This window comes from Papio anubis, chromosome 3, assembly GCF_008728515.1.
Source record: "Papio anubis isolate 15944 chromosome 3, Panubis1.0, whole genome shotgun sequence".
NCBI lineage: Eukaryota > Metazoa > Chordata > Mammalia > Primates > Cercopithecidae > Papio > Papio anubis.
This window is the reverse complement of record NC_044978.1, coordinates 78,137,545-78,163,522: the sequence shown is the minus strand read 5'-3', so window position 1 is coordinate 78,163,522 and position 25,978 is coordinate 78,137,545. Positions and strand designations below refer to the sequence as shown.

The following is a 25,978-nucleotide window of genomic DNA, read 5'->3' as shown; positions in this document are numbered from 1 at the left end:
ACAACAGTTTATATTCTTCAAGATAAAGAAAAATGGCATGTTTAAAATTTTTAAATCCAGACAATGACATTTGGCTTCATTATTACCATCCTACAGAGTCCATTACTAAATTATTTTCATTATCGATTAGCACCAATTTATAAAAATGCATTCTTAATATTGGTTTGGTCAGCTGGAATATAGCAGAAAAATTAACACAGTTCAGAAATATCAAGCATACATTTTTGCTGCATATTAATCTGTGCAGTAACTACATCTTATGTATAGGGCTCTGACTAGCCTTTATTACCCATAAGTTTGCTTTCAAATAATTTTTACCGGTAATCTGAAAATTTTGACAATTTAAAATGATTACTATTTTTATGTTTACATGAAAAACTAATACAAAAAATAATTTGACTAAAGTGAAAATTTCAAATAAGTCCACTGGCAGATGAAAATAAAGCAAAAAAATTACAATGGATTTCTCATCTTCTATAGTAGTTGGTTTCAGACATGTGTAAAAAGTAAATTCTATGCTATGAGACGATGAAATCATCTTAGAAATTAGTTTCTAAGATCAGTCTTAAAGATATTTCAGAATATACTAGAATATGATCTAATTATTCTTTCAGTTGTTTATAGAAAAATAAAACCACAGAATTATTCCTGTTACCTGGGTTGAAGATCCTAATAACTAAATAGGTGTAAATTTGGATAAGGTATAATAATTTGAAATAAGAGTGGATAATATCTGGTTTCTCTATGAAGCATAAGTAGATTTTAGATACCTTATATCTGTGACTCAGAATGTCAGATTACAGCATGTATTGGCAGTAGCTATCTATGGCAGAGAGGTAATATTTGGTCTGCTATAAAGGACAATAAAGAACGAATGAACTTTTTTTTTCCTTGAGAGAAAAGAATATTAAATAGAAATAATATCAAGGAAAAAAATGCCTGGTCCCAAAATAAAAGGGTCATTAATTGAAGACAACAATTTTACTCTTTTTTGACAATGAACAGCATTATCCATATTATTAGGAATAATGTAATACCACCTCATTATGTATTACAATCATTATGTATATGTGAATACATATATAAAAATACAGACACTGCATGGTGACTAAGCAATTTTGGAATAAATCCATAGACTAAGTCACAACATGCATAAATTTTTTACATCTTAACTGCTTATTTATACCTGAACAAATTTTCAATAAGTATACTGCTAATTTTCAAATGATGTAATAAAAAATCTGGTGGTAGTACTGTATTATTTTGCTGAATTACATTTGAGAAAAAAGAAGCTACCTGCTGCATCTATTTTAACATAGTATATCATGGATCTTCTTATAAGAATACATGTATGGAAATTTAAAAGGTCATAAATTTCTGATGAGGGGAGACATTATTTGATCTGTCATTGGTGTGTATTTGCAAAACATTTTAACACTGCAAACATTAGAAATTTGAAGATTGGGCATTGGAAAAGGTTTATACTCTACTACAGTGATGCTGGTGTACTTCTACACAAGGCCTCTGAGTGATGTCAATCAATTGGAGGTAGGAGTTTATCAATGAATTGCTTGACATCCATCATTTCCTGTTGACACGAACTATGCATCATACTTTAAAACCTATGAAGGTTTTACCAATGGTTTTAGTTTTTCAACCGTAAGAGAACGAAACACCAGGGGAACTAAAGGGTCACAATCTCTGTGGCACTGGAGAATAGAAATATCTCTCTTAGCGCCACTGATAGGACCCTGTGGAAATGAAGCCCGAAGTAGAAACCAGCATCTGAACGCAGTGACACCCGTCAGTTCCTGCTGCGTGGTAAGGGCAGTATACAAAGATAAAGCTCCTCCCTGAGAAAATCCTCCCAAAATAATTCTGTTAGAAGGAATGCCATTTTTCACTTCTTGATCAATCAAAGCCTTTATATTTTCAACTGCCTGTTTAATCCCAGGTTCATCCTCTTGTGAATCTGGTGAAAGCCCAATAATATCAAACCATGAAGGCACAGCCATGTTCATATTTAATGTAAAGGCGTAACAGGCGGGGCATGCGGGCAGATATATTTGATATGTGAACTTCTGATACCTGCAAAGGCTTCTGTCCATCCATGCCCAGTATCTCCCAAGCCGTGAAGGAAAATCACCGCGGCGGTGGCCTTCCAGGCGGCGGGCATGATGGCTGGCAGCTGGGCTGACATGTTATTTCTGCACATACACCGGCTCAGCTCGCAGCGCAAGCGGAAGGAAGGGCGGGAGCCCGGCCGCGGCCCAAGGGCGTGTGAACGGCCAGATTGTTTTTGTAGTTGCTTTCACTGACCTAGTGTTATGTAGTGTATTTATTTATTTAAATATTTATTTATAAATAAAGAAAACTTTACAATTGGTTAGATATTATTTCGAAGCATGTAAGCTGGTTTGTGTAATGAGTATGAAATTATGAAATAAATAAAACTAAGTGGGAAGAAAACTGTAACTATCTGGATGAGTTCCGTGTCTCATAAAAGAGTTTGTTTAAAAATGCCCTTTGCTGTGGTTGCTTTAAATTAGTTGGTTTTGTTGTTTGGGCTTCAAATAATGGGTTTATATACAGGGAAGTAGTTTTTATTTCACATATTCCATAATAATGTGGTTCATATCAATATAAACATCATGTAGTTCTCAAAGTCAATAGTTAATTTCCTCATACTGATTTGTGATTTTGAACACACACACACACACACACACACACACACCCCCCAAAGTTATATATAAACAAGGTTTTACCCTAAAATGTATGCATAATGCTTAGCCTGAAAGACCATTTTCTACCACGGAAAGAGTTTAATGAATAAAGTAGAACTGTTCGAAAATGAGTAAAAGTGTTAGTCCACTATAAACATGTTTTGTTAGATAAATTCAAATATTTATATTTGACAATTTTGAGTATATTGATTCTAGAAGAGAGACTATATGAAGGATGTCAAGGCAATCATTTGCCAGACTGTAAGTAATTACTTCTTTATACTTTGTTTTCACAGACTGTCTTATTTCAGGAGAATTTTTATTTCTGAAATCATTGATCAGTGTTATTATTCCTGCCATTTAAATGAGCTGCAGATATTTTCTTGGTTAAAGTGATATAGTGACAAGATTTTGTAGTGTAGCCCATTCTTTTAGGGATAAAGATATTTATACATCACTTTCTGCCAACATAACATTTTCCATACTGACTTCTGTTGTTGCCTGTTACATGTTCATTCAAAGGCAAGAAAAGCGCAGCAAATCTGTCTATAAGAGTATCCTTTGGCTTTAGGAATTTTTAGCACCAGTAAAAATGGAAACTTCTATTTTTTCCTTTGGTGAAGACTACTTTGTTGACAAGAAATACCTGTAGTCCAGATTAAAAGAAGAAAACGTTTATGGAATAGAGAATTATTTTCAGTGAAAACAATTAAAATGATTACGAAGTCCTCTTTTTGTTGTTGTTGTTTTTTGCCTGCAAGAACAAAATGGTCATAGGCAAGAAACAAAAACATTGCTTCACCTTTGAAAGGCCTCTGGAAAAAGTTCAAAACAATTTGAAGACTACTGTCTCATCAGTTTCTTCAAGTGTTAGAATTAGGAGAGACTTGACATTACTATAGATTTTATGAACTTATTTTAAAAAAATTATTCATTGCAAGAAAATGAAAAATTATAATTTAAAAAATAATTTTCACGGTTACAGATATATAACAAATACCTTCACTTGGGATGTTATCTGCTATACTGAATATTCTAGATTTTTGTTAAGTAATTGTATAGAAACATAGGCACAAATGTAGTACTTAAAGTAAAAATGGCTAAATGTTTCCTCATTATTAGATTGCTATTCTTGTTGAAGAAAATAATTTAATTTTTCAGTTTTTATCCTCATTCTTTAGTAATTCACTGATTAAATAGCAAATAATAACCAAGATGATTCTAGTATTATAGGGTGAAGGATTGTATATGGTAATCCAGGTCAAATACTTGATACATTTTCTAGCACATTATTCGACCTCAGTAAATGTTAGGAATAATTTATTATTAGTAAACCAGTTTCGCGTTGTCACTAATTTATTGTGTCATCTTTGGTCAGCCATTTGTCTTTTAGGTCCTCATTTTCTTCATTTGAAAATATGGGGGAAGGTTTGAAGTAGATGATCTCTATGTCTCTTCAAACTGTAATAGATAATTCTACTTTGTAGTGTACTCAAAGTGAATGACTTCTAGGATTCTGGGGGCTTGATTTAAAGGGTATATATAGCACTTGTTATATAAATATATTGGCTATTTTTTATATAGATGCCATTTAAATAAATCCTTTCCAACAAATGTCACTGGCTGACATTAATTAATTTTTATAAAGAGCTTTGAAGATGAGAAATGGTATATAAGTGGTCATTATTATCAAGCATGAGGAGTGTAAGTTTAACATTGCTATAATGTAGTTTGAATCAGAAAATAAGATTGTATTAGAATAATTTTTAATAACACCAACAAAAAGCATGAATCCCTTTTCTGAAGGAAAGAGTGCATAAAATTATGCACATGTAATAAGTGCTTGAACATTTTATTAAATACTTTTACAATGACAAAAAATGCTGTATATGACATTCAATTCAAAAATTTCTGAAATGAATCTTAAGCACAACTGTTACTAAAATATAGAAGTCATTGCTTTTGAAAGTTTTTTAAAATAAATTGTTTGCTATTTATAATATGCATATTGGTAATTATGCCTAAAACCTTTTGGCTACCCCAGGTGGTGAGATGTTTATATACAGTAGTCCCCCTTATTCATGAGGGATACATTCCAAAACCCCTAGTGGATATTTGAGACCACATATAGTAAACAATCATATGTGTACTGTGTTTTTCCTATATATACATACCTATGGTAAAATTTAATTTTTAAATTGGACACAGTATTCATGTACTTTGAAGCCATTATTAAGTAAAATAAGGGTTATTTGGTCACAAGCACTGTGACACTGCAACAGTAGATTTGATAATAGAGCTGGTTAGTAAGTGACTAATGGGTAGGTACATACACAGTTTGGATACACTAGACAAAGGGTAGATTCACATCCTGGGGGGGGACAGAGTGGAACAGAATGATGTGTCATTGTAAACTTATGAATTATTTGTTTCTGAAATTTTCCATTTAATATTTTTAAATTAACTGACCACAGGTAACAAATCACAGAAACTACAGGTAAAGGGAAACTGCTACAGTTTCATTTCCAGGGATAAGTTGACACTGACTCATAGTGTCTCTAAATAAATGGAATAACGAATCCTGCAAATATGTAGTGCTATGATGCTATGCAACTTAAAAGGGTTAAAATATATAAACACACTAAATTTTGATTCTACAATTCATTATATAAGTCTCTATGATAAATTTCCTTTCTACTTTAGCATTTTATTAATTCTATATTTTACCTATTTTTAGAAACTTATTGCTAAAACATATTTCTAATACAAAGTCTTCCCTATACCAAGAAACACTACTTATCTCATTTGTAAGTCCAGAATGCTTCCTTGGAGGAGTAGAGAAGCAAGGGCAAATAATATCTATTGAGATAGCTCATCACCCACCAAATACCCCCATGCCATTCATATCTAAGGTAGTCTAGTCTGAAGAGAGGAATAGATAACATACATAATAGAAATATTCTGAAAATGTTTGTTGACTTCTGCCTTAAGAATACTTGATATTCATTTTGGTGTGCCATTATTTAAACATATGTATACAAAATATATAATTTAGAATATATTTCAATTAATACTTATCTAAATTATAGAGTCACTCTTTCAAAGTCAGCAGATATTTGGTGATGTGTTCATCTGTATAACCTTGCATTTTGGTACTTCAAGGACAAGTAGTTTAATTTTACATGATAGAAAATATAAGTTTTCTGATATAAGTTTTCTACTATTTTAATCATTTTTCATGTCTATGTAGACAAATATTCATTAGTAAATCCAAGTGTTTCTTAATCTTAAATGTTGAGAAAAAATATTGGCAAAAGAACCATCATCTTACAAAAAACACACACAAAATGAGGATATGATTTGTGTAAATATTTCGCCATTTGGTAAGGCTAACTGTAATTTCTCATAGCACATTTTTTTCTTCACAGTAATCCAGTGTTTGTGTATTTAACAAAGTAAAGCTGAGAGATTTTGTGTCTCATAAACTTCTTAGGAGAGTCTCTTGGCATCGTCATTTGCCACTTGCCTTTTAGTCCTCCTTGGTTCATTTATTTGAAGATGAAAAACTCAAAATGTTATAACTTGCTGATGTTTTGCCTTCTTTGTTACTGTTCTTTCTTAAACATTAGAATAAAATGTTCAAGAATATTCATTGTAAGCACGTCCCTGAAGCTATTTCCCTAGGGCGATGTTCAGTTTCAAATCATGAAGATGATTTTGATAAAAGGACTTGATACTATAAAGGGAAGAATTTGTATAGGTCCGTCATCTGGCCATCCTGTGATGATAGCATTTATTTTCTCAAAACCTTGGCAGGTCTGCAAAAGAAGTCAATGAACTAAAGGTTAGACAAACATGGTGCATAGTATCACTGTATCAATACATAAGCAATTTCAAGTTTTTCTCTATATAAAATGAAAGTTAGGGTTAAAAAAGTCATTTCTGAAACTTTTAAAGTAATTTTCTGAATATTTTGTAAAAGTTAATTTTCATAAAACATTTATAACCCAAGCACAGTAATGTTACTCTTAGAGTTGAGATCGGTAAAGGAACAAATGAGTTTAGAGAGAATTCTCTAATAACTAGCTGAAAAGTAAAAATTCTGTGAATCAACAATTTGTGATAGATGCAGCCTTAATCATGGCTTAGATCTCATCGATATCCCTTACAAAAGTACAGATAGCACTTCCCTTCATTTCCGGTATTAGATGGTAGGCCATTGCTTCAGACCTGTATTTCTGCTTGGCCTAGTTTCTTCTCTACACCTATCACCAAAACTTTTGGAAAAAAGGCATGATGGAGGAGGAGATGGTTCTGTGGGAAGAGAAAGAAAAGAAAAGTGACTAAAGAGAAAAATGTAATGGCTTGACATATTAGAGGACTTTAAACATATATCTGTTTATCATTTATCGCTATCCTACCATCTATCTATGCAGCTATATATCTATCAATCAACCAATCATCTGTCTGTCTATCCATCTATCTAATCCATCTACTTATCAGTCAATTACATTTTAAAAGCTCATCTTTTAATTCTGCTTCAATTGAAATGATTCTATCTCCTGTTAATAGATAGTGTTACAGGGCTTGTTGTAGTTACTGCTTTCCAAATCCTTGTATGCAGGGGGGAAAAAAAAAAAAAAGAAGATGTGATGCATTCTAACCAAGCTCAGTTGCATTGAATATTGTGGTTTCTCTTAGTTGATCCTCACTTGGCTCACCTACCAGTTGTTTCTCTCTCACTAACTCATCTTCTGAAAAGGTTTCCCAAGTAAGACATTTTAAGTTTATAGGCAGAATTGCAGTAATTTAGAAGCAGTTAAATTACCTAGACCTTTCCATTCCAGCCATTTTTTAAATCTAAAATTATTCTGCCAACGTTTGTTTGAATATTGAGCCAATTGACATTAGTGAGTCTTGACTGTTCATTAAGAATAAATTTTCCCAGATACCGAATAGTTACGTAAATTGCATAGCAGATGTTTTTCTAGGAAAGATCCAAAGTTCAATATTCAAAATATCCATGGAAGTATTTTAATTAAAATATTGAATATTTTGGAATAAAAACTGGTAATATATTTTTACCTTTTTAAATTAAGTTAATTTTAAAAACTTATTTTAAGTTCAGGGGTACATGTGTAGTTTTGTTACATAGGTAAACTTCTGTCATGGAAGTTTGTTGTACAGATTATTTCATCATGCAGGTATTAAGCCTAGTCCCCATTAGTGATTTTTTCCTGATCCTCTCCCTCCTCCAACCCTCTACCTTCCGATAGGTCACAGTGTGTGTTATTCCCCTCTATGTGTCCATGTATTCTCATCATTTAGCTCCCACTTAGAAGTAAGAACATGTGGTATTTGCTTTTCAAAGAAGGTAATATTATTAGGAAGGAATTAAATCATGATATTTTACAAATTGCTTAGTTTACTACATATTTCTTTTGCTTCTAAAATTAAATACATCATCACTGGGTTAAAAACTAGTGATTTATTACTAAACATTAGAAATATGTATGGTAATTATTTTTGGGATGATGGAATTTTAGATTTAAATCAGGAATAACATCCCCCTAAAAATTGCTTAATTGAAATAGTCATACTCTTCTTGTTTCCTTCAAAATAAACATCAGTATTCATCAGATGATTGATATATTGATTAAAACATAAATAATAACACCATTTTTCTTATGTAAAATGTATTTTCCTTGCATTGATTGTACTAGACAAGTAGAAGGCATATTTTATAAATAAAAATGTCAAGTGTTCTCTAGAAAAACCTATCATAATTGCTTATTTCAGTTGTCATTGATGGCTCAATTTCTTATTGCTTGTGCCACCAATTCAGAGATACACACAAATTTTAATGTACCTTTAACATAGCATATATTGCTGTTAGAGAATGGTTTGGGACAAAATCCAAGAGTTTTGATGTGACATAGAGTGACTGGTACTAAAATGACCACTAAAATACCTTCTTCTCTCATTAAAGGCTGCATTACCACTTTTTGAAGTTGGTTCTTAGCTAGAGACATGTAGAAAGAAGCACACTTAATGACATGATTAATTTTGTACAATTTAATGAAGGAGGTAGTTCAAGGCTGTTGGAAATAGTTTTTCTGAAACATAAGTACTCTTACTTTAAAAATGCCATGTTTATTTTTTAAGGTATTAAAATTTACTTGAAAATGTTTCTATACCTTTCATTGAGTTCAATTTCAGACATATATATTGCATAATTTAAAACTAGATGAAATTATTTTGTTTTATAAACAGTAGATGTGTCTTTTTAAATATTTTTATTTAAACAGGGAACCAGTTATTATGTGAGACTAGTATTTTTTAGAAAAAATCATGATATTATTAAATTAAATAAAATTCTTTATGTCTTTAGAACTGCTCATTTAAAAAGATTTCTTTGTCAAAATGCCAAAGAATAAACAATCTCTTTATCAAATTACTTTGATAGTTTTGAGCTGACACCCAGAATACCCAGGCTTTGCAGTCTCTGGCAGAAGGGCATGTAGTTATAAACTTGCAGGTCCTGGGAATTTTTTTTCATGTACATGAACCCACCACAGGAAATTCAGCATTCCCAGAAATAAAGATCTCAGGAGACCCCAGGATCTTTAATATTAATTGTGAGCATTCTAGAATGATATACTGTACAAAGCAGCCATTGCAAATTTGTACTGAAACAAAGAGTGAAATCAAGACAAACCAAAATAGTCTGTGCCCCCTTAATAAGTTGCTTATCTTTAAAATGAGCACTAAACTGTGTTTCCCATGCAAAATAACCAGAAGAATTACTCATCTTTCAAATCCTTATTAATGCATCAGTCAACATTTTTAAAAATTAAATTTGCCATCTAAATTCAAGCACTTCCCAAATAATCAAGATGTATCAATACTCTACATGTGCATGCCCAGGTATTAGGTTAAGAAACAAGTATATTTAAAGGCTACAGTTGATGTATGTACCTAATGTAATTGTTTTATTATTGTGAGACTAAAATAAATTTTCATTTAAGATGCCATATATTGTATATGAGTTGTAGAGTTTGTGATTTCTTAAATATATAGTGCTTATTTTTGAATTTAGTGACACATGCTTGTATGGAATGCTGGGATTGTGATGGAATGTTGAGATAGGATGGGATTGAAATAAAGGAAACTACTCCAAAACAGTGGTAAGAAAGATTTAGAATGTTATGAATTGTTTTCTGGCTTTGAAGTGTGCTACCTTTAATACGTATGTTTGTCTTATATTGTCTTTCTAGTGTATTATACTTTAACTCAGTGGTTACTGCCAAATCCATCTTTCCTTGATTTAGTTGTAATAAGAAACTTGTTTTCTTTTCTCCCTTTTACACTTTCCCCCTTTCTGCACAACTTTGCTTTATTCTTTAACTCCTCCTCCCCAAATCCAAATGAAGTGTCACAATTTAGACTTCAAAGCAATTTTTTAAGTTTCATTACTCACTTGAAAGAAAGGGTAACTCTCTTCTATGCCCTGTATGATTTTGTCTTCTAAATAAAATGCTTTGGCAATTTAAATTTATTTCAAAAATGCAGGTGGAAAATTGATTTAAAATACTTTAAAATTAATGGTGCATTACAAGTTTACTTTATTCTGGTTTATCTAGAATGGTTTAGGAGCCCTACATAAAACTTGGGTGCTGTGTTCAAAGTTTGTTATAAAAATAAAGCACTAAAAGTTTCTGGACTGATTTCGGAAATCTAACAAAGTTCTTAAGGTTCTTATCAGGAAACTTTTTAAAGAATGAATAATCATTTTTATAGGGTAAAATCTGAGATAATATGGGTAAACTCTTGGAAAGCACAGTTTGTGTACACATTTTATTGCCCGACAGTGTAGTTCCACTATTAGGCATGCAGGAAGCCATCAATACAAGCTTCTGGAATTGCATTGAGTTGGAGACTGAGGATAGTTGAGCAAGCCAAATAATGTGAATGGGTATCAATCATTGCAAAAATTCTCACGTCTTACGATAGGTTTTTATTGTATTAAAGAAATGTTAGAGAACCTAAAATTGGAAACTTACTTGCTATTCATTTTTCAGTAAAATGTTAATTTTCATTTAGCAATCCTCAAGAGATTGTTGTTAACCATTAATACATCAAAGGCAATGCTTGTCTTAACAATAAACCAAGAGGATATTTAGTATGAATTTGTATGTTTTCATCTTTATTCCATTTACCATGTCATATGTTGTTTTCTTTTCTTTAAAAATGTATAAAAAGATGGAATACCTATTGAAGACAAAGCTTTCAACAAGCTTTTATTTATTTATTTTTATTTACACTAACCACTCTGATTGATAAGGATATCTCTTTACTGGTTTGGAACACAGATCTATGACCTTAAAAGCAACAACAACAAAAAAACTCAAAGTTATTATTTTTGTAAATAATCATTATAATTTAATATTTTCTAAGAGCAAATCTCTGAACATATCAGTTATAACATTATTGGAAAAAACCCTAAAATTATATTTTGCCTGTATAATGACTAATTGTCTAGCCAAATGCCTTGTACACAGTAAGAATTTAGTAAGTTTGTTATAGTAAGAAGGATACAATTACTTCATACAAGAAAATTAAGTTTGTGATAATCGATCCACTATAAAGCTTGAAAGTAGACATTTCATATATTCTATCAGTGGACATACTTTAAAACAATATACATTTAAAAATCTATGAACCATTTTTAAGTTTCTAAAATAAACAAAGGAAATTCAGCTGGTTTGTTAAGTGTCTTATTCTAGGTTAAAGTTGACTCTTTAGGTATGTGTGGGTGTGTGTGTCTGTATGTATACATGTATGTACACATTTTATACATGCACATGTAGCTATACAATAAATATGCTGTTTCTCTGCACACACACAGACACGTACACATACACACATGAATATGAAGTAAGTCATATTTTCTGATTCACATGATCATTCCAAGGATGCTTTATTTTCTTCATATCTGATTGATCTCCCATTGGCAGTGTCTCCCAGCACTTGAGCTCTAAGTTTTTCTGCCCCCATAGCCTCTTTGTCAAGTAGTTAATGATGTGTCAACAAACACTTAAATAGGGAACTCCCTATTTCCATGAAACCATCTGTGAATTCTTTTGTGATGTGAATAATCACATTCTAATTTATCTGTTTTTCAAGTTGTCTAACTTTCTTTAAAAGAGGCTGTCTGGTGCTATTATTTTAGAATAGGAAATTTTTAAAAATTGGTCTCTCAGGTACTCCTAGTCTTAAGCAAGAAATATGTAATTAATGACTAAATGGAATCGTCAGTTAGGACCATAAATATCAAGGCCAATAAAGAAATTCAAAGCTAGAATCTGTTTAGTATGCAGTAATCTATAACAATTCTTATAACTCATGATAATTTGTTTTGAAGAGTAGAAAAATGGGTAATACTCTGTTTCTGAGTAAAATAAAATCAGTATTATTTGAGAATTTCTTATTCTCCATGTCTCTGTATTTATATAAATGCACTTATTTAAAAAATACTGTATATTTGAAACCTAAATATATGTATTCAGTGTGATTTATCCCGCCATTAAATTTTAGAGGGGAAAATAATCACCAGTCAGGCTTACAAAAGCTTTTATAAAGACCAGTGGTTAGAGTTACTGTGGCTTTGAAATACCTCAAGTGGTTTCTATGGAAACATGAAAGTTAAGCAGAGAGATAATTTTAGATAATATTTAATATATCATCTACTTCCTCAATAATAAAAATAGCAACCTAAACTTTTCAGGTTGTTATAATTTTCCCCCACAAAATGCTAGTTTCTTAAACCCTTTGAAATATGTAGATGAAAACATAGATTAAAATTACTATGTACAGTACCTGTGAAGAAAAGAGACCACCTCTTATTTCTTCGCCCATATATAGACAGTTTTGTTCAGGGTCTGTGTATAACTGAAAACTCAAATAAACTGGCAACACAGTGTAGTAAAACTTGCAGGAAAAAATGCAGAATTTCTTAAAATGTTAAATTGCTTATTAGTAAATAAAAGCATGTAATTTTATATGGATTCTGATCAAAGTTAATTTTATTTATGTTTATTTGATTTTAGTGGGGAAGAAATTTGCTTATAGAATATAGTTTCTTGCTCTATGAGAGTAAAATAAGTTATGTTAACTAATATCTAACTAAATGTCTCATTTTATTTGAATAAAAATGTCTATTTTAGAGCATAGAAATGCCTAAAATAGACACAAAAAATGTCTATTTTGATGAAAAATCCATGTCGTTGGACATGGCCACATGGAGCTGTAAGATTTACGTTTTTTTATGAGAGCTTCCATTAAAAGCTTGAGTATATATCTTAAAATAAGATGGCTTTTTATTTTATATGGACACTTGTATAGTTTGTGGAGACTTCCTGGAAAAACTAAAACATCTCCAGTTTTTATTTTATAGAGCCTTGTAATATCTTAAAAAGTGAAATTGGTCAAAGCATGTTTAAGCTAGCATATTGTAGTTTGGTTTACAATTTGAAAGCAAATACTTTTATTAACATCCAATTGTCTTTCTTAAAATGGCATGAAAATACTTTATGTAGGAAATTTAAGATATATTTAAAGCTGAAGCATTATTTTAGTGATGTTTGGTTTTGTCTCATCTTTTTTTGTGCATCATAGGTTTTATAAGCAAGTGTTTACATTTCAGATATGATATCAGAAACTTGCACTCCTAGTTGTGTAATTTATCAAGGGTGTCTACAAGTGTCTGATAAATCATATTTGGTTGGAGGTAATCTGTTGTAATCCCAATACAGAAATCAAGGGGGGATATGGTCCCAGCAATGAATTATTCTTCCTTTCATTCTTGCTACCTTGAGTCTACCAGTTTTTCTCAAATCCCCTGATTAAGATCACTTACCCACTATCCTGCCCCATTCAAAAAATGTCTTTTAACTAAAAATACAGAAAAATATCAAGTAAACAAAATACATCAGTAATTTTGGTTCTGGAATTGTAAAAGTTGTTTTTTAAAAATGGTTAAAGAGTAGGATTATAAATAAGACATGCATCCACAACTGTCAATTTCCTGTTATAAATTGTACAAGAGGACCAAAGGTTTAGAATATTGCTTAATATTCTAGCCTTGGAATTCTTAGTATTATAATAAGATTGGTAATGCTTTCCTTTCCTTATTTCAGTGCATAATAAATTTAATGTTTTCAAAAGTGAATATTTATTTAGGGATAAAATAAAGACTGTGCTTTATAGTTACAGTTTGCGTGCTCCTCTGTAAAGAATAGAGTGACTATCTTGTGTTAGTATAGATAGACTTTTTGAATTTGAAACTATCAAATTTTTAAAGAAAATGTTAATATATTACACATGGCATATTGTGTTAAAAAGTCTTTCTATGATATTCAAAATGTTTCAGAAACAATGACAATGTTTCTGAACATTGTCAGTGTTGCTAGAGAATCAGCACTTTACTAGAATGCAATGATTTTAAGGGAAATAATACCAGCTCACACATTTTAAGGCTTAAAACTGAACTCCTTGATTGTGTTTAGCATTTTGGAAGTTACAAGGCCCTCCTATTTTGTAGTTGCTGTAGATTAGATGGGTAAATGAAAATGTCTTTCTGATTTCCTAGAAACACTTTGTTTCTATTTTTTTGTGAACATATTTTTTTGTGAACGGCCTTATTATCTCATGACTGTTTTTCAGGCTGTGGTATCATGATGAATGGGTAATTACAGTACAAGGCACCCACACAGGCCACTGCATATAATATGTTTTTACTTTATAGTGAGATTCTTTATAAGTTCTGAAGCTCTTGGATTAAATCAAATTTCATTTTGTCATACCTAATGTGTTTATTTTCTCTTGTAAGGAAAGAGTCTTCAAACTTTATATGATTTATTAAATTCAAAAAATACAAGAAGCACAATTCCAATTTCATGAGAATGTATTATTTCTTAGTATCATACATTCATAGATGATAGATTACTTTGATGTGTGTGTTAGCAGTGCTTTGACTTGTTTAAAAATGCCATCATTTTATAATATGAATTTTTCTTGCTAAGAATAAAAATTGACTACACAATATGATAATATTTGTTTCTGATCCAACACACAAAATGAAAGCTTTGCTTATTTATTTGATTAAAATGCAAAAGTGCAAGTGCGTTTAGGTTTGTGTTGTATAGAATAGAACTTCTTTTATCAATCACTTTCATAACCTTTAAAGAGCCTTAAATAGTACATATGAAAAACACATTCATATCAGGTTCCCCTTGGGGATTTTTTCTTTGGTTTAAGAAAATTTTATTAAAAATCGGCATTGCAAATAACATTTTTCATAACTATATGTAGACCTGTTAAAATTTTTATTAAAACTGGAGTTCGGCCTGTTCTTTTTCATCATTCTATCAGATATTAAACTCCTGCAGCAGCTGTAGGAAATAGAGAAAGGGATTTTCAAAGGGATTTGAGTCTCCCTGTCTCTGTGCCTTTAGTGATCATATTATCATAACTATCACACATAACAAAGCTCTAAATCTGTAATTCAGATAAAGTAGTCAGGACTCTGAAATACAAAAATCCAAACATATGCCGTAACATTTTTTTGCAATGCTGACTCCTTTAACATGGATTTTGTAAACTTGGAGAGGTATTCAAGAGCTTTTGTATACGAACACAAACTAAACAACATTGTTAGTGGTATGTTTGACAGAGATTTAATTAGAGGTGTTTTTATACATCCAAGCAGTTCCATTAAGAGACCATGCCTACATGCTCTAGCAAATTATGATCAAACCTCTAAAGGTTAAAAAGAATGAAACTAGAAGCTTGTTTTGAAGCAAGGTCTACATGAATCTATGTCTAATCCTGCAACAGTCTGAGTTCTTTCTCAAGAGAGCAACATTCCTTAAATGCAGTGCTAAGGGTGGTAAGTGTGACCACATAATTCTTTTATGAATTAAATTTAAAATGAGGGTAATAAAATTGTAAATGGGCTGAAATCCAACTGAAAATTACACAAGAAAGAGTTATACAATGAGTTTTTTCTTCACATTTACAGGACAAATTTATAACTTAATATCTACATGAAAAGAATATTTGTGCTGTAAAAAGTTGGTAACGCTCTCATCAGAATGTCCAACCAGTTTGTAAATGAGCAGCCGTATGTATATATTTATTGTAACAGTGCCTTCTACTGGTCACACATTATCTATGATGTCAGTGAAATTACTGAAAAGTAATGAAAACTTGTGTTTATCCTAAATTATTCTTGGGTATTTTTATTGCCTTGGCAAAAGCATTTCTGTGAATCACAACTTACATGCATAAAAAATATGGTGTGTTAGAGATTAACACATTTTATTTCTTATACTTTAGCAGTTATTGGACCTGTTAAAAAGTTTCTCCTAAAAAGAAAAGCATTTCATACATACTGCAACTTAAAATGGGGAATATTTCCACCTGTTTATTTTTATTGTTCTTCTGATTTTGAAATTGATCTTTTACTTACCGGCATTTTTCTTTTTAGCTTTTCAGTCACACTGTGTCTAATTAAAATGAGTAGATTTCTTACATATTATCAATATCTATAAAATTTGAGAATCATGAAATTTATTTGTAATTTGAGAAATGCAGCAGAATTTGAAATATAACTTAACTAACAAAATATTTAATAATATTTAGTAAGAATGATTTAAGATTTGTCTAACTATCAAGGTATAACAAAGATGGTTGATTTTAAATTTGCTTTGAAAAAGAATCAAATAAAAAGAGAAGCATGTATAATCATGAAGAAAAGTTGTATTTTTCAGCAAAATATTGACATCAAGTATTTCATTCTTTCTTAATATAAAGATACTAATGAAATCTCATTATGAATCTCTATTATTTCAGTTTTAATTTTAAATAGCATTTAATAAGCTACTTAGATGATTATAAAATAATTGGTTTTCAAAAAAAAGCATGTTCCAATTAATTTTCTGTAGATATGGTTTACACTGAATAGACTATCTTGCTGAAATAACATTTTTAAGAAATTCTGAACATGAAATTTTTACTATCTGCAATAAAATTAAAATCTGTGTTGTGGAAAAAATATTCTACTTTTGTTTAAGTCATTAAATACTGCTTTTATTGCCTGAAGCAACATTTTTAAAAACTTTATTATGTACAAATTAAAACCTGAATATCTGATAAAATTCATTCTATTTAGCTAGAAATTATTACTTCATTGGAGACAATCTGTTTATGTTAGAAATAATGTAAATCAGAAGGAATCCTCATGATTCCCCTTATCACAGATTGTTGCACGTGTGCGCTCACTAGTGCTTATTAGACTAAAATCCAAAAACTTTCCTCAGGAATACATCACACCAAGGGCAAATTTTTTCGATGCTCAATTCAAAATTTGGAATCACCTACATGACCATAATATTCAATGGAGAAAACACAATCTTTTCATTTCCCCAAAACTCTTTATTTTAAACAATTTTTTTCTCTAGGAACAAAATGCCATCATTACAATTCTAGCTTAACATTCATGGAGAAAAGATAAGGATTAGGAACACAACGTACAGTCAGTATTTTTTGAACAGTGTTCCGGTGAGATTTCAATCAGTGCTGAAAAGCATATTTCTTAATGGAGGAAAAAGCTAGAAAAACAGTTGTCAGAGATGAAAGGGTGCTGTTTCAGGTTTGTACATCAACAACTTCATTCCTTTCGTGCGTGAGAAAATCCCTCTATTACTTTATAACAATGGCATCCGTTTTGTTTACCTTGTGGCATCCATAATAAGGATAGAGGTGTTCCTTGTTAAATTTTGTTATTTGGAATGGAGTACATATATCTTTACAAACAAATGTCTGGTTGCTATTTATCCATTTGTGACTATTTCCATATTATGTGTGTACATTTACACTTGCATAGATGCATCCATGAATAATGAGCTGTGGAAATGTGTGCGCAAGGACATAGAAAGAGACAATACATGACAGTGGGCAGTTAATGCACCTTCATTTCCATGAGTTAGGGATAATTGCATAATTTATGAATGGCAGAGAAAAGGCACAAGTGTGAATTGCATATGGGCAACTTAATATGTCACTACCATGCTAGTTAAAGGATGTGTTTAAACTTAAATCACTAGTAGTTTGGAATCAAATCATTTTAAGTGGCACATCTGGAGGAATTAAAAATCTACTGAAAATAATGTAATTGTTTCCTAATAAGGATAGGATATTTATAATAAGCATATTTTGTTTTTGCTTAATTTGCCTGCAAACTGAGTTTTCGTATCTTGTGTTAAATATGATTCATTCATATTTTATTTTATGCAAGGTCTTCACATAAACAAAACTGTGTTCTCATTTTTTTTGGAAGTCACATTGTGCCATCTTCTAAGCTATTGAATTCACTGAAGACATACAGATCTTATTCATACTATGACTAACACAGACATTGTAATGATGATGTGTATTTCATGGAGAATAGTCATCTTTGCTAGAACTTCAGGAGTTTCAATGGTTTTTGAGATATATAATAAATATAATTTTCTATGCATTATAATTCTTGGTTGGAATATTTAAACCATAGTACTCAGTAATTAAATTAAATATTCATTGAGAAGTGCTTCCTAGTATTATTTAAATAGCACATTCAAATGAAGTAGTTGAGATGTTCCATGAGAAGAGCAATGGATTAGTAATTTTAAAAGGTTTCAAATTCAAAGTGCTGTCTTGTGGAATAATAACACAGTATTGTTATGGGGTGGGGTAGATGCTTGCGTATTTACACACTTCTACATATAGTGTAGAGTGCTACATTCATGTGCCAGTTGATGGCTCTAAAATTGTCCCAGAGAGCTACAAATGTTCATAATGACTCTGAGTAGTTAAATTTAACCTAATGCTTTATAACTAAACTCCAATATGCAAGGAGATTTCAATACCCTGCTCCATCAGCTCCTTGTCTGAACAACTTCATGAACACAAATTCATTTAGTTGTTCACATCAGTTCCCCTCACTCCTGCCGCAAACGGTGTGTCACTGTATACCTGGGAGGAAGCAAAAACATTTGCTTTACAGCTGCTTTTTCAGAAACATATTTCAAAGACAAAAATGTTTGGTATTGAGAAACAAAACGAACTTCTAATATCCATTATAGTTAATGAAATAGTATATTTCCTCATGTGGGAAGAAAATTACTTTAGATTCAAACCTATGTTAACTTGCATAGTTGTGAAATGTACTAACATCAAGTATTAAAAGAAGAAATAATATTTTAATACAATGAACACAATACTGTGCCATTTATGAAATACAGCACAGAATTTCTGTCTCTGCCATTAAAATGCCTACAATTTGTGAACGTCGTAAAGCATACTTTTCTCCTCCTATTAACTGGAACAGACTAATTGCACATTTTGAGTGTGGTTGTTGGGAGATTCCATAGGCAATATTATAATCATTCATGGGCATCAGGCAGGTATTTAACAGTTTCGTTCAGGTTGTCTAGGACAACAAGAATGTTGTTATGCTGCATCTCCAAGCTGCTGGGATGAAATCAGTTGTGACAAAGCAGTGAAGATTAAATTTGTAACAGATACAACACCTTTGAAGTACTAGCTTATGATTTCACAGTGGCATTATAAGTCTTACTGCAGTATTTAAGCAGTTAGAAAGAATGCTGGTTATTAGCAGTTGAAATTTGTAAAATAGGATTTTATTGTCTTTAAATAGCCATAGCAGCACTTTGTATTATCCTAGTACAACATTTTTGTTACCATGTATTAACGTTGGTGAGTATTTTTCATGCTCCTCTTTTTCCAGGTAAATTCTTTTATCTATCTTTTAAATCCTATGTTAAACAAACATAAAAACGTATACATATGTATTAATATAAACATATCTATTATGTATTTTAAAATTTAATGCCATTTTGTAGAAGACTAAAGGAAGAAACTTTCTACTTTATTTCTCCCAAATAACATTATAATGATCAGATATCAAATATTTCAGGCCTCACAGAATACTACGTATAAGGCAAGTTAAATATATAACACCATAAAGCCGAACTATTCTCTTAATAATCTTGAAAGGACAGCATTAGCTATACGTAAAGCAATTGTGCTCGTTACTAAATCTGATCACATCTAAATTTCCTGTCTTATCGTATGTCAGAAAGAGCCTGGCTCCTAAAAATAATGTCCAGAAATCTTGAGGTATGTAATAAACTGCTTCTTGATGGGGAATGTGATCTCCACAGATGTAATGTTAGGGAAACATCTGAAGTTCGGGCATACAAATTTGCATACCAAGATTTTATGTAAGTTACTTAATATTGAAGTTGTGTTATATCACTTTGTTTTAATGATTACAGAGACTTCAATGGGTTAACTTTGGATAAGGGTCAGGTTTTATATGTTTATATTTTCTTAGCCTTGGTCAGGAGAAGTGGCTTTGCTTGCCCTTGTGCATTGCCGGAGTGGTAGGGTTTCACTCCGTTTGAAAACCTAGCACATCCCAAGAGGTTACCTTGGTGTAGATTTCTTTCTTTCTGTATTAAATCGCTCATTGTCGCAAAGTGACTAGTGCTGCTGGGCTTTGAAAAGAACTTCTAAGAGGTTAAAAAAAGCTTCTGTATGAAAGGATTTTTTACTTCTGCGGACAGAATACAGTTTGCAGCTGTCTGACTTGCGACAGTGATATGGATCTGATTGTATACAGTATAGCAGGAGCCGTGGATGCAGCTGGAATGGAGGTTATAAATTTTAAAAGCGATGCAGATTTTTGCCATTAATTGGCTGCTAATAAAAGCAAACTCAATGGCTTCTAACTGTGGGAGACTGTGGTTCTGTATCTGATATCAGGAATTCATACGCATTACACAGTTTTAGGGATTCAGACCACGACTAATTGAAATACGAGGCATACTGATCAAATTTAGCATTACCAGCATGCACTATGGTTTGGGACTGTATGGCGACAAGGTAGCATTTATTACTTATTCTCCATAACACTGCTTGATTGAAATATCTAGCTATGTTGTCAGCAGAGGCCCAGCTGGGCTTTAGTACAGCTAATTAAGTCATTAAAAGAGAGGTCAAGCAATCTAATTCTTGCATACTAAAGAACAAAAAAGTCTTTTATTATATTTTTTAATACGTTAAGATTTGAATTTTTAAAGAAATTTCTATTTAATAATAAATGCATTTACTGGTGTATTTATTGAAGTCTTAATTTAAATATATAGAAGTAAGAAATTATGAACTTGTCAATACACAATTTCCAAAGCAGTTTATATGGTTATGTTTTTAAGTAGTATATTGCGTATGTGATTTTTGAAAGTTGTTCAATAAATTAAATAATGATGGAAACGGTGTAGATTCTGATGCTTTTCTACTTATTATTTCAGTTATGCTGGTCTTTAGGAAGAATTTGCAGAGATAAACACTATTAAGTACAGTGTATGTATATTATGACGTATAGTATGCGGCCTTCAAATAAAAGCAAATAGATACTATGACATTCCTTATTTTAAGGTTCTTTTGGGTAAAAGTATGAGGTTCTAATTGTTTATTTCTTTGTAATTTATCAAATGCCTCTTCAAATCCCCTTTTCATGTGTCTACTTGAGAAAGCACATGAGCTCGTTTGGGCCAAATGAGTCAGTGGAGATGGAAACATTAATGTATTTGAGTGGACGTGTGTTAATGCTGCTCTAAAATATTTTTTAAAGGTGTGGGGATTACTGACACATTACCTCAAACACTGCTTACTCCATAATGTAAGAATGGTGTACTATAATATTTAAAAATATAACTACTTTGCTTTTCTTTATTATGTGAATATATATGAATAGCTGAATTTACATTTTCTTATAATAGACTCCTGAGGTAAACACTGAACATGGTAGGTGTTCTAGAAATGATTAACCAACAAATGAATGAATATCTTCAATGTACAGTATTAATTTTCTTAATAGTTTGAAGAACAATTTATAGTGTTTATTTTACATTAATTCTCAAATAGTCATAGGCTCCAAAGCTAGAGTAGAAGATAGATCTTGGCGCTCAGATTTGTTTATTTGATTACTGTTATATATATGAATGGATTTGGGAAATGTTTGGGGAAGAAAAAATTATATGTTAAATTAACAATGAAATTAACTTCTGCTTGTTATTCCTGTTTCTCATTTGGTATATATCATAAATAGTAGAATTGGTAGATATTATTGATTTTGGTCTTCTTTTTAAGTATTTATTGCAATATTAAGAAAATTTAAAAATCAAGTAAATGAGAGAAGAATGATTGGAGAAGCTTGAAAAAGAATGGGCAAAACGATACAAAATAGTTCAAATTACAAGTGCTGTCTTGGTTAGAAATGGTTTGAAATATCAAATGAGGTCTGCTTTAGAAAAATCCTAGAAAAGAACTATAAGGAGATGTAGGTCTTATTCCAGATTTCATATCTGTTGAGGATCTGCTTTCAGCATGCGATTGACATGGAACAACTGTTACTAATTTTTACACTTTTATTGTAGTAGAGCATGCATATCTAAATAAGCTACTGCTATTTTGGCAGGAACTGTACATTTTCAAGTAAAATGTGGACTGACATCAAAATATTGTTATGGTAATGGCTTTTCAGAGATTGGGGTACTTTGAACTATAAATATAACTAGTTGTTATCTAGCTGCTATTGCTTAAAAGCCTTTGGATGTAAAATTATGCATATAATAAAAAAAAGGATGAGTTTGCGTCCTTTGTAGGGACATGGATGCAGCTGGAAACCATCATTCTTAGCAAACTATCACAAGAACAGAAAACCAAACACCGCATGTTCTCACTCATAGGTGGGAACTGAACAACGAGATCACTTGGACTCAGGAAGGGGAACATCACACACCGGGGCCTATCATGGGGAGGGGGGAGGGGGGAGGGATTGCATTGGGAGTTATACCTGATGTAAATGACGAGTTGATGGGTGCAGCAGACTAACATGGCACAAGTATACATATGTAACAAACCTGCATGTTATGCACATGTACCCTACAACTTAAAGTATAATAATAATAAATAAATTAAAAAAAAAAAAATAAATTGTAAATTTATTTGTCCCAGATGCAGCTTTCTTTGCTAATATATCTAATTCTCTTGGAGAGTAATTGTTATTCATACATAATGGAGAGCCTAATGCAATACCATGAAGATTGGGCATTGGAGCACCTGTTGCTGACTGTGGAATATAGGAAGGGACATATTCATAAATCAAGTAATGAAAACAGTCCTTCCCTGAGATGACTGTATAAGTTCTATTTAAGGAGATTCTAGTGGTGAATGCCCTAAAAACTAGTTTGTGTCTATTATGTTACAGCTTATTCAGTCCACATACTATGTCTTCTTTTCTAGAGAAATTGAAAACCATGCCTTCCTCAGAATCATACTAACAAATACAGAAGTAGTTTATTTTGGTTCAAAGCTAATACCAGAAATTTATTCTTTGTATCAAAAAATAATTTTCAGCGTCTAGTAAAAGTAGCTTTTCCCATAGTAGGCTTTGTTAGTAATAATAAATCTTACGTGAGCCATTTAAGAAGCACGTTTAATTAGACACATGATCATCAGACTAAAGAATGATCATATTATTTAAAGGCTAACCCTCACTGTGCTCAGTTAAAAGGAGGTCCTGCAACTGGAGTGACAGACAAATTCCCTGTCAACTCTTTCAGACAGTCTCTCATTCATATACAAGACCCATATCAATGGTGTATCACCATGAGAGGCTGCCTCTCAGGCTACCACTTATTGGGAGTTTGTGGATGAGGACACACATTAATCAGAGATGTAAAGTTACCAATCTTCATAGATGACTTGGAACTCAAATGAAGATTTCACCTGTCTGCCAAAACATGCTCAAAAGTGTCATTGTTAACACTGTTTAAAACTGGACTCAAGAGGTAAATGTTTTTAAGACATTTCTACCTCTCTGGAAAAAATGTTGACTTTTTTTTACAAGACTTTAAAACATAGTATTTTGTTAGGTAAGTATTTAAAATAGATATCTCATTTTTCAGGATTCAGAAAGTTTTAAATCTCTTAACTTACATTTATTGTAAGGACCATGGGTGTGGAATATGACTGAAGACCAAAAGTCTGGTCTCAAAATAATTCTAGCTCAATTTTAAAATCAGAAGTTATGGAAGGTTTTGGGGTAAGCCCGAGAATCTCTGGGCACCTGTCCAAAATGAACCTCTAAGTCTTTTGAAGTCTACCCATCACTAATATACACAGCACAGTCTAATCCAGCTGTCTGCTCCTTTTCCTGTTTCCCTTTCTCTTTTTTCAGTCTGTCCTGAGGTACCAATAGCTACATACTGTGGGAGATGTTTAGTAGAATGAATATTGCCTCTTGGAAGTGTTCCCACACAGTGAAGCTAGGGTTTTGTTTGGGGGAGGTGGTGGGGAGAACAGGTAATACTTCAGTCATTTGTCTTTCTGGTTGACATGCATTTACACCATAATAATTCCTACCTGCCTTTCAAATTGCAAACTATTTATCTATCAGTAATAACAATAATATCTTTGCAGATTTGTTTTCTGTTTCAACAAAAGATCATACAATTTTAAAGAGCAGTACTGATTCACAGATGAAAGTAAACAAAATATAATTTTGGAAAATCAAATTAATGAACACCTTTAATACTATAAGACTTTATATTATGTACTATTAAAGTTTTTGAGTGGGTTAAGTCAGTGGAATTTTTAATTAATTAATTAATTTTTTTTTACATTTTACAGTTGATTGGTTAATGAACTTATAATTTAATACATATTTATTTCAAATTTTTTTAAAATTATTTTTTGGCTCAGGATGGATTTTAGATAAAGATAGAAAAAATAACATTAAGGCAAAGTAAAATCTAAGCATAGTTTCTAAAAAATCTTTGTAAAATACACATTGAAAACTTCAGATTGTGGTTAGAAAATATTTTTACTAACCAAAATACTTAAAATAGCATGTGTTTTTAGATTCTCTCCTTTCTTGGTCATTTTTTACTGTTCATAATTGGATATTCATTTATAAAAATTATTGAACTGTTTCTAAAAAGGAAATTCTTCAAATATTTCTAAGCATGTCTTCCAAAAACAGTAGCAGAGTCAATTTAGAGAATTTTATGTTGTTATCACAGAACTCCATACGAGTTAACCAAAAACACAGGGCAAGAGCAAAGAAGCCAGTTCCATCATTGCTCTGATCTATGTAATAAAGACTCATTTTATATAAATAAAAGACTGGCACGTTGAAGGTCAGAGAAACTATGACTTGGAAAAAGACCGCATGTTCAGGTAAAGAAAATAATGGAGGTTTTCCTTTTTTTCACTACTCACCATGCCCTTCTTGTTTTTCTCTTCCTCTTTATGGTTAAAATCACAAAAGCACTGAACAAGTCTTGTGTGTAGATTACTATACCAAAAAATGTGAAAGGCTGTTGATAGAAAAAAGGGATATTCACAATCTTAAAAATAAACAGACCAGCCAAACACACACGAAAGTCAGCACCATTTAGAAATCTAGATTCGTATTTCAGCCCTGCCTTATGAAATTAGGCATGTTACTAAACATTTCAGATCTATATCTATCTATCATCTATTCTCTCTCTCTCTCTCTCTCTCTCTCTCTCTCTCTCTCTCATAAAATAGTAATAGAATAGTAACCCAATTATCTTTTGGGTTTGTTGGGAGGACGAGATCGGAAAATGTCTGATAAAGAATGTTAAAATTTCTGTTTCACTGACAATTCCAACAGGGGTTTGTAGGAAGATTACAAACTAATTCTAAAATTTTTATGGAGAAAAAAGTACAAAGAATAACCAAAACAACTTTCTGAAGATGAAGAATAAGGAAGCATTAGTGACTTTAGGTTATAGTAATCAAGGTTAAGTGTTACAGAAATAGAGGTAGACAAATAGACTAGAATGGAGACTCCTGATTAAGAATTCTTCATAAATGAAAACTGGAACAGATCCATGGGTGTGTTGGGAATCTACTCAACAAATGATAGTAGGACAGTAGTTTAGACACATGGAAAAAAAATCCACATAGAATCCTAGATAAATACAACATCTTGGTGTGAAAACCAAAAGTTTACAGTTTTCAGAGTAAATATAAGAGAAAATATAATATCAGAATATGAGAGCAGAAGAACTTCCTTCCTTCCTTCCTTCCTTCCTTCC

At 31.6% G+C, this 25,978-nt stretch overlaps 1 long non-coding RNA gene and 1 pseudogene across 1 annotated transcript; both read right to left on the bottom strand.

Annotated features, from left to right (window-relative positions):
- Positions 1–1,425: 1,425 nt before the first annotated feature.
- Positions 1,426–2,329, bottom strand: LOC116274153 (annotated as a pseudogene).
- Positions 2,330–6,952: 4,623 nt separating this feature from the next.
- Positions 6,953–25,364, bottom strand: LOC110743315. The gene is made up of 3 exons (XR_004182706.1): positions 25,134–25,364; positions 18,692–18,797; positions 6,953–7,037 (listed from the first exon to the last, which is right to left on the bottom strand). It is a non-coding gene; the product is annotated as an uncharacterized LOC110743315 (long non-coding RNA).
- Between the last annotated feature and the right edge of the window lie 614 nt (positions 25,365–25,978).